The sequence below is a fragment of the Temnothorax longispinosus genome, chromosome 12, assembly GCF_030848805.1.
Source record: "Temnothorax longispinosus isolate EJ_2023e chromosome 12, Tlon_JGU_v1, whole genome shotgun sequence".
In the NCBI taxonomy this organism is placed as follows: domain Eukaryota; kingdom Metazoa; phylum Arthropoda; class Insecta; order Hymenoptera; family Formicidae; genus Temnothorax; species Temnothorax longispinosus.
The window spans coordinates 4,413,053-4,428,693 of record NC_092369.1 but is presented as its reverse complement, the minus strand read 5'-3'; the positions used below and the strand labels follow the sequence as shown (position 1 = coordinate 4,428,693).

The 15,641-nt window shown below is 34.1% G+C and overlaps 3 pseudogenes; 2 read left to right on the top strand and 1 right to left on the bottom strand.

Annotated features, from left to right (window-relative positions):
* Positions 1-5,397: 5,397 nt before the first annotated feature.
* LOC139823361 (beta-1,4-mannosyltransferase egh-like) lies at positions 5,398-7,493 on the top strand (annotated as a pseudogene).
* A 1,767-nt stretch (positions 7,494-9,260) lies between these two features.
* Positions 9,261-13,636, top strand: LOC139822699 (uncharacterized; annotated as a pseudogene).
* Positions 13,316-15,293, bottom strand: LOC139822698 (uncharacterized; annotated as a pseudogene).
* Positions 15,294-15,641: the final 348 nt, after the last annotated feature.

Sequence of the window (15,641 nt, the reverse complement as noted above, 5' to 3'; positions counted from 1 at the left end):
TATGACTACGTTTACACGTAGTCGGCTTAAAATCGCGCACTACGCGATAATAATAAAATAATAATAAAAATATAGTTATCTGGGTAATTATTTAGTTTATGGGCCTCACCTCAAATCTCGATGTAATTATGCTCAATCGACGCGTTTTTGTACGAAACGAAAAAATCTGGCAGAAAAAAGTGTCGCTCTGCCCCGCGACGCGAGATATTAAACGTTAAAGTTGACAGGAATCAGGTTATGATTCCTGTCATACCGACGAGCTGTAGTGACTACTGGCGACTACGAACATGCCCTGTGGCCACATGCGCATGCTCAGTGGCCGCACGCGCATGTAAAACTGCGCCAATTTTAAATGAATTAATCGTGCAGAATAACCAAGCATCAAGCAGTTAGGTCTCACGCTGGGAGTTTCATTAGTTTAATTATGCGTGGTAAGCACACACACACACACACACACACACACAACGGGGGGGTGCGAGGGGAGGGCCTTCGGTTTCCCCCTCCCCCGCACCCACCCCGTCGGTAGGCTGCGTGGACCTCGCTTTACAACATAAAGTACATGCTAAGTTGTAAAACGAAATTATAAAGTACATGCGTGGGGGAGGGTGCAGGGGAGAAAAGCCTTTCTGTTCACGTGCGCTCACGCATGTAAGCCCCCTTGCACCCCTCTATGCATGTGCTTTATAATTTCGCTTTACAACTTAGCATGTACTTTATGTTGTAAAGCGAGGTTCACGCTGCCTACCGACGGGTGGGTGCGAGGGAGGGGGGGCCGAAGGCCCCCCTCGCACCCCCCCCGTGTGTGTGTGTGTGTGTGTGTGTGTGCTTCCCACGCATAATTAAACTAATGAAACTTCCAGCGTGAGACCTTGAGACCAGGCACTTCCCAACAGCCGCGTCGCTTGACCAAACGGTCACCCCGAGTCATATTACAGAGACTACCCATTGCAGAGCCACGCGCGGCCCAGACGTAACGAGCGGTAGCGGAAGCTGAGCCGCCACAGGGGAACCCCGCAGCGGCACCAGCACCACGGGAGACGGAACTCCCAAGCATGCCGCCCATGCCGCTAATGTCGGCATTGCAGGTTCCTATCATGACTCCCGCGCCTCCTCCTCTGATAGACGCGATCGCAGAATTCGTCGGGTACGATTTCCCGATCGGCTCGGTTGAGCAACCCTCCGACGACTTTCAGTCACCGTCGGGAGAGAGCGAGAGCGACAACGACGAGGCATGGGAGCCGCAATAGAGAAGGGCAGCTCGCAAAATGACGATCCCGAGGCTAGAGAAGCACTCGGAGATAATATATATAGAATACCTGTTTATTTTCTTTGATTTTATTTTTGATAACTTTCTCGCCAAAATGGCCATTCAGTTTATTTCGGTTTTAAGACATTCACGTTTATTTAGTTTTGAGGTCATTTACGGTATTACTTTACATAGGATTAAGTTGCGTTGAGAGCCCGTATGGCCAGTTAGATTTAGATTTTTGCGTTTCATTAAAATACAGGCTGAATAGCATAACGGTCGGTAATACGGCAAAGACCTCGCGTACCTACCCGAGTAGAAATTTATTCAGGCGTGCCTGTTGTCATGTACGGCCTTGATCAGATATGAATGAGGCATGCCTGACTACGGCATGCCAGATCAGGTCCTGACTGGTGCCATATCAAGCATGCCTGGTTATATATAACCAGGCAAGTCTGATAAGGCAATAATCAGGACCTTTTTGAGTATCCCTTAATACACAAATTTTCAAAGGTCATCAAAATTAATTAATAATTAATCTGATATTATTAATATAATATCTATAATAAAACATAGAAGGCCTTTTTTATTTGACTAATATTATTATTGTAGGAAGTACAATTCGTCTTCTTTCATCATATAATATTAATATAATATTATATCATATAGCCAATTCAAAATTTTATTACTATTTTTAAATTGAATTTGTTTCTTAAAATGATTTTTGAAAAATTATATATTTGCGTATGGCACATTTCTTTATAAAACGCTGTGAAACGCCGTTTTATTTTTCAGTAGCATAAATAATATTTTACTTGATATAAACGTTTCAAAAAATAATTGTCTGAGAAAAATTGCAATTCTTATTCATGAATTAAAATTATGTCTAGACATAATTTTAATTCATCCCATTTTTATTATGTCTAGACATAATAAAATAAAAATGAATTAAAATTATGTGTACACAATTTTAATTCAGCCAATTTTTATTATGTCTAGACATAATAAAAATGAATTAAAATTATGTGTACACAATTTTAATTCAGCCAATTTTTATTATGTCTAGACATAATTTTAATTCATTCAATTTTTATGATGTTTAAATTTTTATGATGTCTGAATTTTTATGATGTCTCAATTTTTATGGTGTCCGAATTTTTATGTTTGAATTTTTATGATGTCTCAATTTTTATGATGTCTCAATTTTTATGATGTCTGAATTTTTATGATGTCTCAATTTTTATGATGTCGCGACATAATTTTAATTCCGGAGCTGGTGATTTTCATCCCACAATATTGGCAGCATTGTGTAAGTAGCGCCAACAGTTCTTACAGCTTGAAATCGATGTCTACGTGTCCCAGGTCGGCGATGACGACGTCCAGATAGTGCGCTGCGTAGTTTTCGGTATCTAGGTGTATTAATACCTTGAATTCGATGTCTGCGTGTCCCAGGTTGCCGACGACGAGGTCCAGATAGTGCGCTCCGTAATTTTCGGTGTCTAGGTGTATTAATACCTTGAATTCGATGTCTACGTGTCCCAGGTTGCCGATGACGACGTCCAGATAATGCGCTCCGTAGTTTTCGGTGTCTAGGTGTATTCATACTTTGAATTCGATGCCTACGTGTCCCAGGTTTCCGATGACGACGTCCAAATAATGCGCTCCGTAGTTTTCGGTGTCTAGGTGTATTAATACCTTGAATTCGATGTCTGCGTGTCCCAGGTTGCCGACGACGAGGTCCAGATAGTGCGCTCCGTAATTTTCGGTGTCTAGGTGTATTAATACCTTGAATTCGATGTCTGCGTGTCCCAGGTTGCCGACGACGAGGTCCAGATAGTGCGCTCCGTAGTTTTTCATTGTCTAGGTGTATAATACCTTGAATTCGATGTCTGCGTGTCCCAGGTTTCCGATGACGACGTCCAAATAATGCGCTCCGTAGTTTTCGGTGTCTAGGTGTATTAATACCTTGAATTCGATGTCTGCGTGTCCCAGGTTGCCGACGACGAGGTCCAGATAGTGCGCTCCGTAGTTTTCAGTGTCTAGGTGTATTAATACCTTGAATTCGATGTCTACGTGTCCCAGGTTGCCGACGACGAGGTCCAGATAGTGCGCTCCGTAGTTTTCGGTGTCTAGGTGTATTCATACTTTAAATTCGATGTCTACGTGTCCCAGGTTTCCGATGACGACGTCCAGATAATGCGCTCCGTAGTTCTCGGTGTCTAGGTGTATTAATACCTTGAATTCGATGTCTACGTGTTCCAGGTTGCCAACGCCGAGGTCCAGATAGTGCGTTCCGTAGTTTTCGGTGTCTAGGTGTATTAATATCTTGAATTCGATGTCTACGTGTTCTAGGTTGCCGATGACAAGGTCTAGATAGTGCGCTCCGTAGTTTTCTAGGATGTAGGTGTCTCTGTAGGTGTCTAAGTGTATTAATAACTTTGAATCCGAATCTAGGACACGTAGATATCAAATTCAAGGAATTATTTTAACAACTAGACACCGAAAACTACGGAGCGCACTGCCTAGGTTCCGTCATCGACCTGGAATACATAGATATTACGTATAAAAATAATTAATTAAAATAAAATAAATAAATTTTTCTTGTAAAAAAACTTGGCGCTGCTTTTTGACTCCCGTTGCATACTTCCCTAAATTATTTTTTATTTAATAAAAAATTTTGGGCTTTATTAAATTCAATCAAAATTTTAATACTTTATTAAATTTCAAGGTCTAGCAGCGCCGTTTTTTTTAAATAAAATTTATTTATTTTATTTTAATTAAATATTTTTTTTTGTACTGTTTGTTTGTAATTCTTTGTGATTAAAATAATTTTTTGTAATATTATAATTTGTTAAATATAATGTACATAAAGTTAAAATAATTATATCTATTCTTAATCGTAAAGCTTGTATTCATAATAATAAAAGTTGTTAGAATTATTAAAAGGCACCATTAATTAAAAACTTACAATTAGAGTTAAATATATATAATTTTCCTATATCTATGTCTTCCAGGTCGATGAAACCTAGGCAGTGCGCTCCGTAGTTTCTGGTGTCTAGTTAGATCGAATTCGATACCTACGTGTCCTAGCTTGAATTCAAAGTTATTAATACACATAGACACCGAAAACTACGGAATCTGGACCTAGTCATCGGCAACCTGGGACGTATAGATCGAATTCAAGGTATTAATACCCTAGACACAAAAAACTACGGAGCGCATTATCTGGACGTCGTCATCGGCAACCTGGGACACGTAGACATTGAATTCAAAGTATGAATCACCTAAACACCGAAAACTACGGAGCGCACTATCTGGACTATTATAATGGCTGTTTACACCGATCACTTGATACGCGTATTAAATAGTAAATAACTAGTAAATAAGTCTGATTATTGGCTGATCAGTTCAAATATACTATTTGATACGCGTATCAAGAGATCGGTATAAACTAGGCCTATGGGCCGGTATCACAGTCTCCGATTAACGTGATCCTTCGATTAAACTCACTCTGCATCTCTTTCTAACTGTCTTTTCGTTTAATCGAAGGATCACGTTAATCGGAGACTGTGATACCGGCCTAAGTCTCGACATAATTTTAATTCCGGAGCTGGTGATTTTTATCCCACAATATTGGCAGCACTGGGTAGGTAGAGCCAACAGTTCTTACCATAGAGATATAAAGAGTGCGCATATTCGTCATGCTTCGGCTGTCAGTTTCGCTATCTCTTTCGAGGGAATTCTGAGTCACGTTGTGTGAACTAATTTTAATTTTGTAATTCTTCGAGTCACGAGCATTTATTGGCAATTCAGCCGATCGTGAATCGTGACACGTACGTGCCCCAATGTCGCTGTGTCTGTGTACGTATACGGGTGTGTTATGCGACAAGAATTGAAGGCCGGATCAATCTTCGCTGCGAAGTTTGAAAACAGTTACTCTCGTTTACCGGGCACGACTGCCATAATTTAGGTTAATGAGAACTCTCACGATTACGAAACGCGATCGAAATTCCACGACAGTTGTATAGCAAGTGATATTTACATATACGTAGAATAAACTATTGTGCTTTGAATAGTGCGTGGTCGTAGAATTGTACTTTGAACTTGCAAAATGCGTTATTGTTAAATGTATGATTGTAATTTGTAGGCATATGTTGAACAGTATAGCAAAACGTATTTTGCACTGCTGCCTGCTGCTCGTGGTCATATTAGTATTCGAATTTGTATCCGGAGGTCTTCGATGGAACGTGGACGAGAAGAAAGAAATTGATCCATGGACAAGATTACGGCATTATCGGTGCAATCACGTACCTGCTGCGCACAGTAACGTTTTACTCTCATTGCCTCAAGTTCTATTCAATTTCATAGGATTAACGATATACAATGCATCCCTGATAAAGTTACCTTAAAAGGCTCGCCCCTGCTCGCACCATTTATCTGTATAAGAATAGTGACCCATGGAGATTATCCACAATTAGTTAAAGTCAAATGTGAAGAGAAACTTAAACAAATGCATAGAGGCTGGTCTCGAGAACTTCCAAATAGAACTAGTGAGCGACAAGCCGATAGTTTGACATTTCATCGCAGGGTGAGAGAAGTTGTTGTCCCACGAATTATCGCACAAGTAGTGGTGCCTTATTTAAGGCTCGTGCTTTACAATACTGCCTCGAAAGCTCAGTAAACGAATTGGCTGATCACGACTGGATTGTCCACCTTGATGAAGAGGCTCTGTTGACTGAAAATTCCGTTCGCGGGATATTGAGCTTTGTACTGGATGGCAAACATCAATTGGTCAAGGGTTAATCACGTACGCTAATGAAGATGTTTTTAACTGGATTAAGACTCTGGCTGATAGCTTCAGAGTAGCGAACGATATGGAAAAGCTAAGATTACAGTTCACTATGTTTCACAAGCCATTTTTTAGCATGAAAAAGATCGTATGTTGTCACGCAGGTGATTACTGATAATTCATCAAATTTATACTATATCTTATCATAGCAAATTTATATAAATTTTTTTAAAGGTGTATCATTTTTTTATATATATACATATGCTAGAGATGCGTGAATCAAGGATTTTTGATATCGAATTGAATCGAATTTTATTTCTTCTTTTGAATTCGAATTAAAGCAAATTGAATCGTTGAAATATAACCTTTAATTAACAATTTATTATGAGTTATTATGAGATTGAATTTTAACACGTAGATAATAAGAGAACATTTTAATTTGGAAAAATAATATTGATTATATGATATATATTCTTTTTAAAGCAAAAAATTTAAATATTTAATATAAAACTAATAAATATATTTTATATGTCGCAGTAATTAAAACAATTAAACAAAAATTCATAGATAAATTATTAAAATACTCTTCTAATGTAGTATCCAATAACATTATCCAATTATGTGTATAAAAATTAAAATAAAATGATATAGTTTATTTTATTATCAATACTTATAGCTTACTATTTTTTTTACGAATATTTAACCTTTACTTATAATTGGATAGGGCATGTAAAAAAACTGGGTATAAACTTGTTAACTACTATAAAATAAAAATATAAAGATATCGTCACTACTTTAACACTTATTAAAGCAGTGACATTTACAACATATATCTGTTTTACTTTTGCTATTTTTACGTTAAGTTTTTTTTAAATATGTATTACAGATGGCAGCGGAAAAACAAGTTTGTTTAATAATGGATTAGACAAATCCGTTGCGGAAGATTGTTTTCTTTGTGATGAAAGCATTTTCCCAGGGATATACGTTCAATTTCTAGACGGCGAAATGTGGGAAAAATCACCGTTTACTCTGTGGGACTTTGTACAGCACAGAAAAAGATGGTTGCAAGGTATATTACTTGTCGTGCATTCCAAAGCGATTCCATTTAGAAAAAAATTATTACTAGGTATTTCGTGTTACTCGTGGATGACGATGCCTCTCTCTCTACTTCTAACATTGTTTTGGCCGGATTATGTCCGATTAATTACCCGCCGTTGATTGACTTTTTTTGCGCGTTTATCGGCACGGTAAATATTTACATGTATGCGTTCGGAGTAGTTAAATTGGTCTCTCTATATCGTTTTGGTGTGCTCAATTTATGCTGTGTATATGCGGTGCATTATCCACTATTCCATTCAATATAATCATCGAGAACGTTGCCGTGATAGGGGCTTGTTCGGTAAGAAGCACAAGTTCTATGTCGTTAACAAGGAATACAGGCTGCCAGTGACTGTATGATGCGTCATCAGTTTAGAGCTTATCTAACTGGTGCAAACTTAGCAACAGCGTAATATTTCCATTGTGCATGTACATAATTAGTACCTGTAAATTATATAGGAAAATATATCACTGTCACAAATGAAATATTTATACTAGTATTACGTAGGATTACAAAATTCCTAAGATCGATCGATCAATTTTAAAAACAGGCAAAATGAAAAGTATAATGTATGCAGCAATAGGTAGGCGGCAGATTAGAAGCGTATTCTACATGGCAATAAAACATTGCCAAATTTGTTAAAGTATTAAAGGTCAAAAATATATTTATGCCAATATCATACTCTTAGTGCAAATTATACAATCACGATATATACTTTGATCCATGTAAATGTCGTGTAAATTAGCATTCGTTAAGTTGCATATCATTTTACATGTTCCTTACTTGCATCTATTTTTACCCTGTTTCAGAAATATCTTATTTTTGTCATATCACAGTATTCCTTTTCTTAATATTGTTTCACGAAGTGTTATGCATATCACCATAATTTCATATTAATAACATGTCTGAGATGTCTAAATTTTTATTTAGGCATTCATCAGTTTTTTAAATAGATTATTTAAATGCATCATTAATTCGAAAATCTGTGATAAATCTTACATAAACATAATAACATAATAACAATATCCTTATTTCACACCCTTTAGGGGCCAGAGTACATAATTATGTACATTTAAAAAAAACCAAAAATGTGTTAGTTTTGAACTGACAACCAAAACAACTAAAAAAAAAAACTAAAAAATTTTTTTTAATTAAAAACTTTTATCAGGGACGTCTGTTAAGACTATCTTATAAATTATAACATTTTACTCCAATAGGATCGATGTGTGGGTCTTAAAGGGTTAAAAAATATAAAAGCGTCTGTTACCTAATGTAAACACAAATTTAAAAAATAATATATAAGATGAGTCACAAAATATTTTGTTGTCTTGATACTAAGTAGTTTTTATAATTTTGTACTTTACAAACTTTTAATTAATACAATTATAATAGTAGGCATTTCAAAACATCAATATAATTGATATATGTATACTGTACTTAAGGTTAATTAATTGTTTAACGAGATATGAAAATTTTTAAATATAAAAATATGTATTATGTTACTTTTTGATAAAAAATCGAAAAATCATATATTTCTTATAATTAACTTAATTAGTGAAGATTATGAACAAATTATGAAGATATACATATGTGAAGGAGTTGTAAATGAGGAGTTATAAATTTTAATGGAAAGAACATAAATGTAAAAATCTGAATCAATTTTATGAAATCTATTGAATTAAACGTTACATTTTGGATTGCAGTATTCTTAAAATTTGATAATCAATCTTTTTTAAAAAAAGCATGTTAAGTCGATACTCGCATGTTCTTAAAAAAAAAATGTGTCTAATGATAAATTTTTTTAGATAGTGTGATTTTCTTATGTACTGCATGAAATTTTACTTATTACATTATTCATATAAAATCACTCATGGAAAGATATATAATAGTATATTGTGCAAGGGCGAAAGTAGCGTTTTTCAGACGAGTATGAAGTTTGTGTCAGACTAGAGTCAAGGCTGGCCCGCTTCGCGCGGGCTCAAAATCTAATTATTAATAAGTGTAGTAATTTTTATTTATAGAAATACAATAGATTAAAATATTATTAAATATTATTTCTTTCTCTATTATTATTATTATTATATAAATTATAGTAATCAAAAATTTATATTTACTTAGTTACTACTATGGAAGAGAGAGATCCAGTAAGAAGTCCATGTAGCAAGGACTCTCAGAAGAATTCGACAAATTATAGCTGATGTTGTAAGATCATATGAATATTCGAAGAGTATAGAGTACAGTTCACTGTATATGCCTAAGACAAATTGAGGAGAATATCTACTGAAATATCAGTAAATACTTATAACGAACTTTTGGAAGCTATAGAGGCTTTATTTTTAATTCCATGTGAAGGGCATCAGCAACGAGGTTATATTGCACCCAGAATAAATTCAAACAGTCAGTATTTTATTATTATTGTCACAGTTTAATTTCAATAGAAAAAAATATGTATTATGTTTATTTAATTATATTATTTAATTATAATTTATTAAATTTTATTAAATATGAATTTTACACACAAACGCGCATACACACACACACACGCACGCACACACACACACACACACCACACACACACACACACACACACACACACACACACACACATTATATATATATATTATATATATATATATCTATATATATATATAGTAATTGAATATATGATTAAATGAAGAACAATAACTTTATTGTACAATGAAGGACTACCGCTATAATATTGGCAAATCACTTAAGTTGTTCAAAAAGTACCATTTATAAAAAGTTCACGTGAATAAATATGCCCTGCGTGCGCGCTTTTCACAATATCAGATGATAAATTAAAATAACTGTTGCACAAATCATCAAGAGCATCCCAGAGCTGGACATATAGTAATCTCTCTTCTCTCTCTCTAAAAATTTTCAACTATTCTTACTATATACAAGAAATTGCAATAATAAAAATAAATTGCAGATGATGCAATCGTATTTAAAGGCAGCAGGATTTTGGTACCCAGACATCGAACAAGAGAAACTTGAACGCCATAGATCCATTCGTATTGCGAGTAGATGGAGCCGAGCAATTAAGAGAAGAACTTACAAAGTAGCAACTCCAAATTTATTATGGCATATAGACGCACATTTAAAAATGTCAAGGTACACTTTCTTTTCGTTTAATGCGTTTCTTTTCTATTAATAATCTATATGCAAATTATTTTCTTTTTTTTCTTATTCTTTTCATATAATTATTTGTATTTACACATTTTGCGCACCTTTACACTACTCTTTATAATTATATATAGATATAATTAACTTACATTAAATTTATAGATGGGTCTTGTTTTGCGATTCATGGTTGCAGTGATAGATATTCTATTCAAGCACTATTCTATTCTTCACGAGTACGGTCAGATCACGATACAAAAATCTGCTTGTGGCCGTTTTAATGAACACAATTCGCGGCATGCATAGAGGAGCCACATAACTGGCAATCGGTTCATATCAAAGAATGTGAACGATTATGGGTCGATGTCTTTAAAGAAGTATGTGATTCTATTATACTGAATTGTATTCTTTAGAAGATCAAGGCTTATTAGATATTGAAAACACACACGCACAGATTTTGTGTACAATATATTTATAAAAATGTTATTAATAAAAGCTTCATCATTCCACTCTGCATGGAACGTTCATGGTTTAAGAACGGTGTTAGAAATACGGAGATGTCGGTAACTTTTAGATATGGCTACAGCCATCTATTGTATCAATAATATACTCTTGCGGTTCCATGAATGAATGCTAGATGGCAGGTCGTTTCCGCCTAGTAACTATTGCAAACGGACGCGCGAGCAACGCGACGCACCAAGTTCCGCTCACGCTAGCATCACGTGACAAGAAGGCGAGTGGAGGGGATGCGCAAGCACGAACGTGCAGAGAGACGATCCCGGCCATTCTCGACTATTCGGTAAAACGTGAAACAGTTCGAGTCACGTCTCGGGTATTCTGCCACTAGAATCTTTTATCGAGAACATGTTCAAGTTCTGTTCAATACTTATCGCTTGTACCGTATTAATTATTCAAGGTATATTATTGCCCTTGTCGTTGCTAGTGTCGTTTTCAACGCTAATATCGTCTTTAACGCTCGTGTTGTATCAATCGTTCATGTTGTAATATATTTCGGTGCCGTGAATTCTCACACGAGTCCGTAAAATTCAGTTATCATTCGAATTACGAATAACGTGTTCGAACACGTAAATGAAGAAAGAAGAACGACGTGTATTCCGGGCTCAGCCGAGCCTTTACTTGACGGTGGACATTCGAGCGATATATATTGGAAATCAAGAGCGGCCATCATTAACTTCGTTCCTTTCACGTGGCGAGACGGAATAGCCGCCATTATTTTGATTATTTGGCTCGCTTACAGCGAGTGAGTTTCCCACTCTCAGTGGATGATTTTTCGTACAAATAAATGTCGGATTATCTATAAATAATTGGTGGATGCTGCAAATTCCACAATAAGGTAACATTTGGATTCATCAACTATTCGGTTCTTTCGTCAGATATTTCCCTGATGAAAGTGATACTTTACAAGTGAGCACGTGTTAATTCAAATATTCGATTACAGGACATAATGTTATTTTCTTATGATTATCCTTAAAGAAGGATTCTCATGATTAATTCTGATTAATAAGAAAAGGATATAAATTCTTATCTCGGGACGTAAATTCAGTGGTATTCCAATTAATACTTCTTATTGATGCGCATACAAGGATTAAAGTTATCCTGCAGTTATATTCTTTGTGTTTCATATATAAAAGACTTATATTTCGTTTACTTTATAAAACTCTCTAGCGTTTACTGTATATAATGAACGTTAAGTTAATTCGATATATGATTACTGTTTAAGATAATATCTTGACTACTCGATACTTTCTAATAACAATTCTGAACTGTGCGAACGAATAAGTTCTTTGCTCAATTACGTTATGTAAAATTACTCTTGCGATCCTTCCGTATCTCTTTCGACTAATGATAAGGATATATGTTTCAATTATTCACTGCTTTTAGTAACTTATATGGAATAATTATATTTACTAATTGCAAGAAAGAAGTTTCAAAGTTCATCAAAGGGACAATTACCAATAGACAGCTAATTTATAACATTATCTAATTAGTTCCTACATAATTCTTTTATTTATAATATTTCTCATTTTGAGATTTAACGTATTCAGAAATCTTTGGTTTCGTTATTCCATATTCGTTATCTTAACATGTATTAATTGTATTATTCTCTTTATATGAGCCTTGTATTCATTATAATTGATGTGTTTACCTCGAAGATATTCCCTTGCAAAATTTCTATAAAAGGAAGAGATCATTTATTTCATTTAACTATCACGAATATTTAATACATTGAATATTCGTTTATATTTTAGATCTTGAATTTATTTTAAAAACAAATCGTAAAGAGATCTCAGACTTAACTTATTATTGATAATAAGGTTCTGTTGAACAAGGGAATATTTCTTCAAATGTTTTGTATTGAAATACCATATTGATGATTACATTTATGTGTCTCGACCAACGATATAATTAATCGTCTTACTAACTCATTAAATCAACGATTCTATTTCTTAATCGAGTGTCGTTTTTCTCCTTCTCTACCATCCTTGGCTCACACAGCATACGAGACGTGTACAAACGGAAAATAATAAGTCTCCACGGCAACTGTGGTTGAATGGAATATTGGAAAATTACAATATGACTTCTACAGCAGTGCGTGATATTTTCGATACCGATAATATGACGTTATATGAAAAACTTTCGGATTCCTTACAAGCTTTAGGAGTCGATCTTTCCGTTTCTGTTGTAAATAGCAACACGAGTATTCCTTTTTCGTCTTTTACCGCGACATTACAAATAAGTGAAGAACAAAAATTGCAGCTGGAGAATATTATTAGTTTGGAAGAAAAATGTAATAAAGAAAAATATATGCTATGTGTAAATTTATTAAGTTCTTAATACACTAATTAATATTATTTTATTAATATTAAGTTAATTAATAGTAACACTTTAAGTAATTATACACTTTACTATAATAAATTATCACGGTAAAATACGATGAGAGGTTAAATAAGTAAAAATTTTTTTTTCTTACTTCGAAAATAAATTTATTTTTTTATATAAAATTATTCATTAATAATTAAGTACGTCTACTCTAATAAGTAAGTCTTGGTGATTTAACAAAAACTACATATTTAATCTGCTATTACAATAGGAACACTTGTTAGAACCATTGTAAACCTATTTACTTTTTAATATTGTAATGAAATAAAACTCACTGAACAAAAATCAAAATAGACTTTTTTGCATCTCAAAATTATGTGTGTATAATTTTTTACACTTTAGAATTATGCATGTACATGTATGAACTAATTAATATTATAATGAAGTAATTAATATTATATTGTAGTATTCGAAATCTCTCTCACATATGCACACACATGCGCGTGCATATGTTTGTATACCGAGGAAGTCATGCAGTATGATTAATACATCGTATACTCCATAACTTCCTCGGAATTTAAACACATATTCAAGTCATTCTTCAAGTCATCGTAATTTGCATATGTTTTTGGTAACGTTATCGTATTAGTACATGTACTAAACATGGGTCTTTGACTTAATCCCACTGTGTCATTGAATTTTACATCAATATGCATTGGCATAAGGAAAGACCCAGTAATTAAGAATATTAAACCTTTCAATTTATCTTTGTCAAGACAGTGAATGTACATGGTAAAATAATGTAATATATCATTTTCTTCATTTGTTAGATGACAATCAGTTACCAAGCAATTAACGATTTTTGTAGCAGTAGGGGTCTGCATATCCAAGAGAACGTCAAAGTCGCAATAATTCCAGAAATCAGCATATTTTGCTGGTGATACACCTTCCCGAATTTTTAAAATCAGTTTTTTAGGTTTCTCTATAAAAATTTCTGTAGCTATAATTCTTAATTGTTCTGACAATGTCTCGGAACTTGGTCTCGCAAAAAATCGATTTGTTTGAAAAAAGTCCTGAACGGTCTCATTTTCCTTCTCAGTTAAAGACGTAAAATTTTTCAAAGCTTTTTTTAAAATTTTTCGTAAGTACGGATTTACGTAACGTAACAGTTCTTGTAATAAAATGTCAGGATTAACATCTCTCTCAGGCTTTGAAATTAACATCAGTGTGATTCTTGATAATTTTGCCGGTAAATTATTTGTTAACAGTAACATATGTTGCAAGATTCGTCCAATTATGACAAATTTGTCTATTTCATTTAGTTTGCTTAGCTCCAAGTATGGAACTAAACAGTCTTCGCCTCGAAAAAATATACTCTCACATTTAATAAAAAAAATATTAAACAATTCCTTGGTAAGACCGCCTCCATCAAGACCTAGCTCTCCAAGAAAAGTAACTTGCAAATTTTTGTTAACTATTTCTTCATCCATGTATAGATTCATTAAATCATGAAAACAGTGACTCCTTGATATCTCGATTTTGATTGCTTCAGCATCTTCTGGAAGGGACGGGAATACTATACATTTCTCCACATTAACAGTTTCCTCTTTGGTACCTTAAATTAATTATTTATTATTGTTTTTTAAAATCAAATAGTCAAACACAAAATAAATATTGATAATTTTTTTAAACAGTTTTTATCTCTATTTTCTTTGTGAGAAGAACCTACATTACTTATATTATTAAAAAATATATAATTTTCTTTACATACTTAATTGACCATCTTCCTCTTCCTCTTCCTCTTCCTCTTCATCAAAATTATAGTTCTCCATGGTTCGACATTGTATTGTTGTTGATCTTGACGGACGTGTAATTGTTGAGCGTTGTGATGCAGTTGAAAAGTTATTCAACGAAATTTGCCCTGGTTCCAAATAATCAGGATCATTATCTTCCTGACGTATATGAATTGAGGATTCTACAGGATTACTTGTTGATGCTTGAGAAGAAGAACAATCGTGTTCTACAAGAGGCAGATCATTTGGAAAATCATTCAGAGGCAATATGACAATTTTGCTTTGCACTAATTTATTTTCCAAATCTGTTCCATCTCGGATATCTTTTAAGAGAGTGATTTGCTTTGATCTTTCTATTTTTCCCAATTGAAAGCCACACATTCTTAACAAATGTTGAATATGAGGTTGAAAAGATGAAATGATATCTGCCTTTATTTCGTCGAATGAAGAATTTCTTGCTATTTCGAGTGGCTCTTCGGATAAACCTGTATAGATAAAAAATTTCTTAACACAATAATTATCTCTTATAAATCAAATATAATTCAATAAATAAACCATACCTAATCCTCTCTGTTTTAAATATTTTAATTCTGCATTAGTTGGAAAAAAATCGGCATGTGCTAATTTCATCAAAACTAATTTCCTCTTGAAAGATGTTTTTCTCTTTCTGCCTTTCCGTGGACTAGGTGTAAGATTCCTTCTAAAATTTCTTCGGGTAGCCTGCACCAA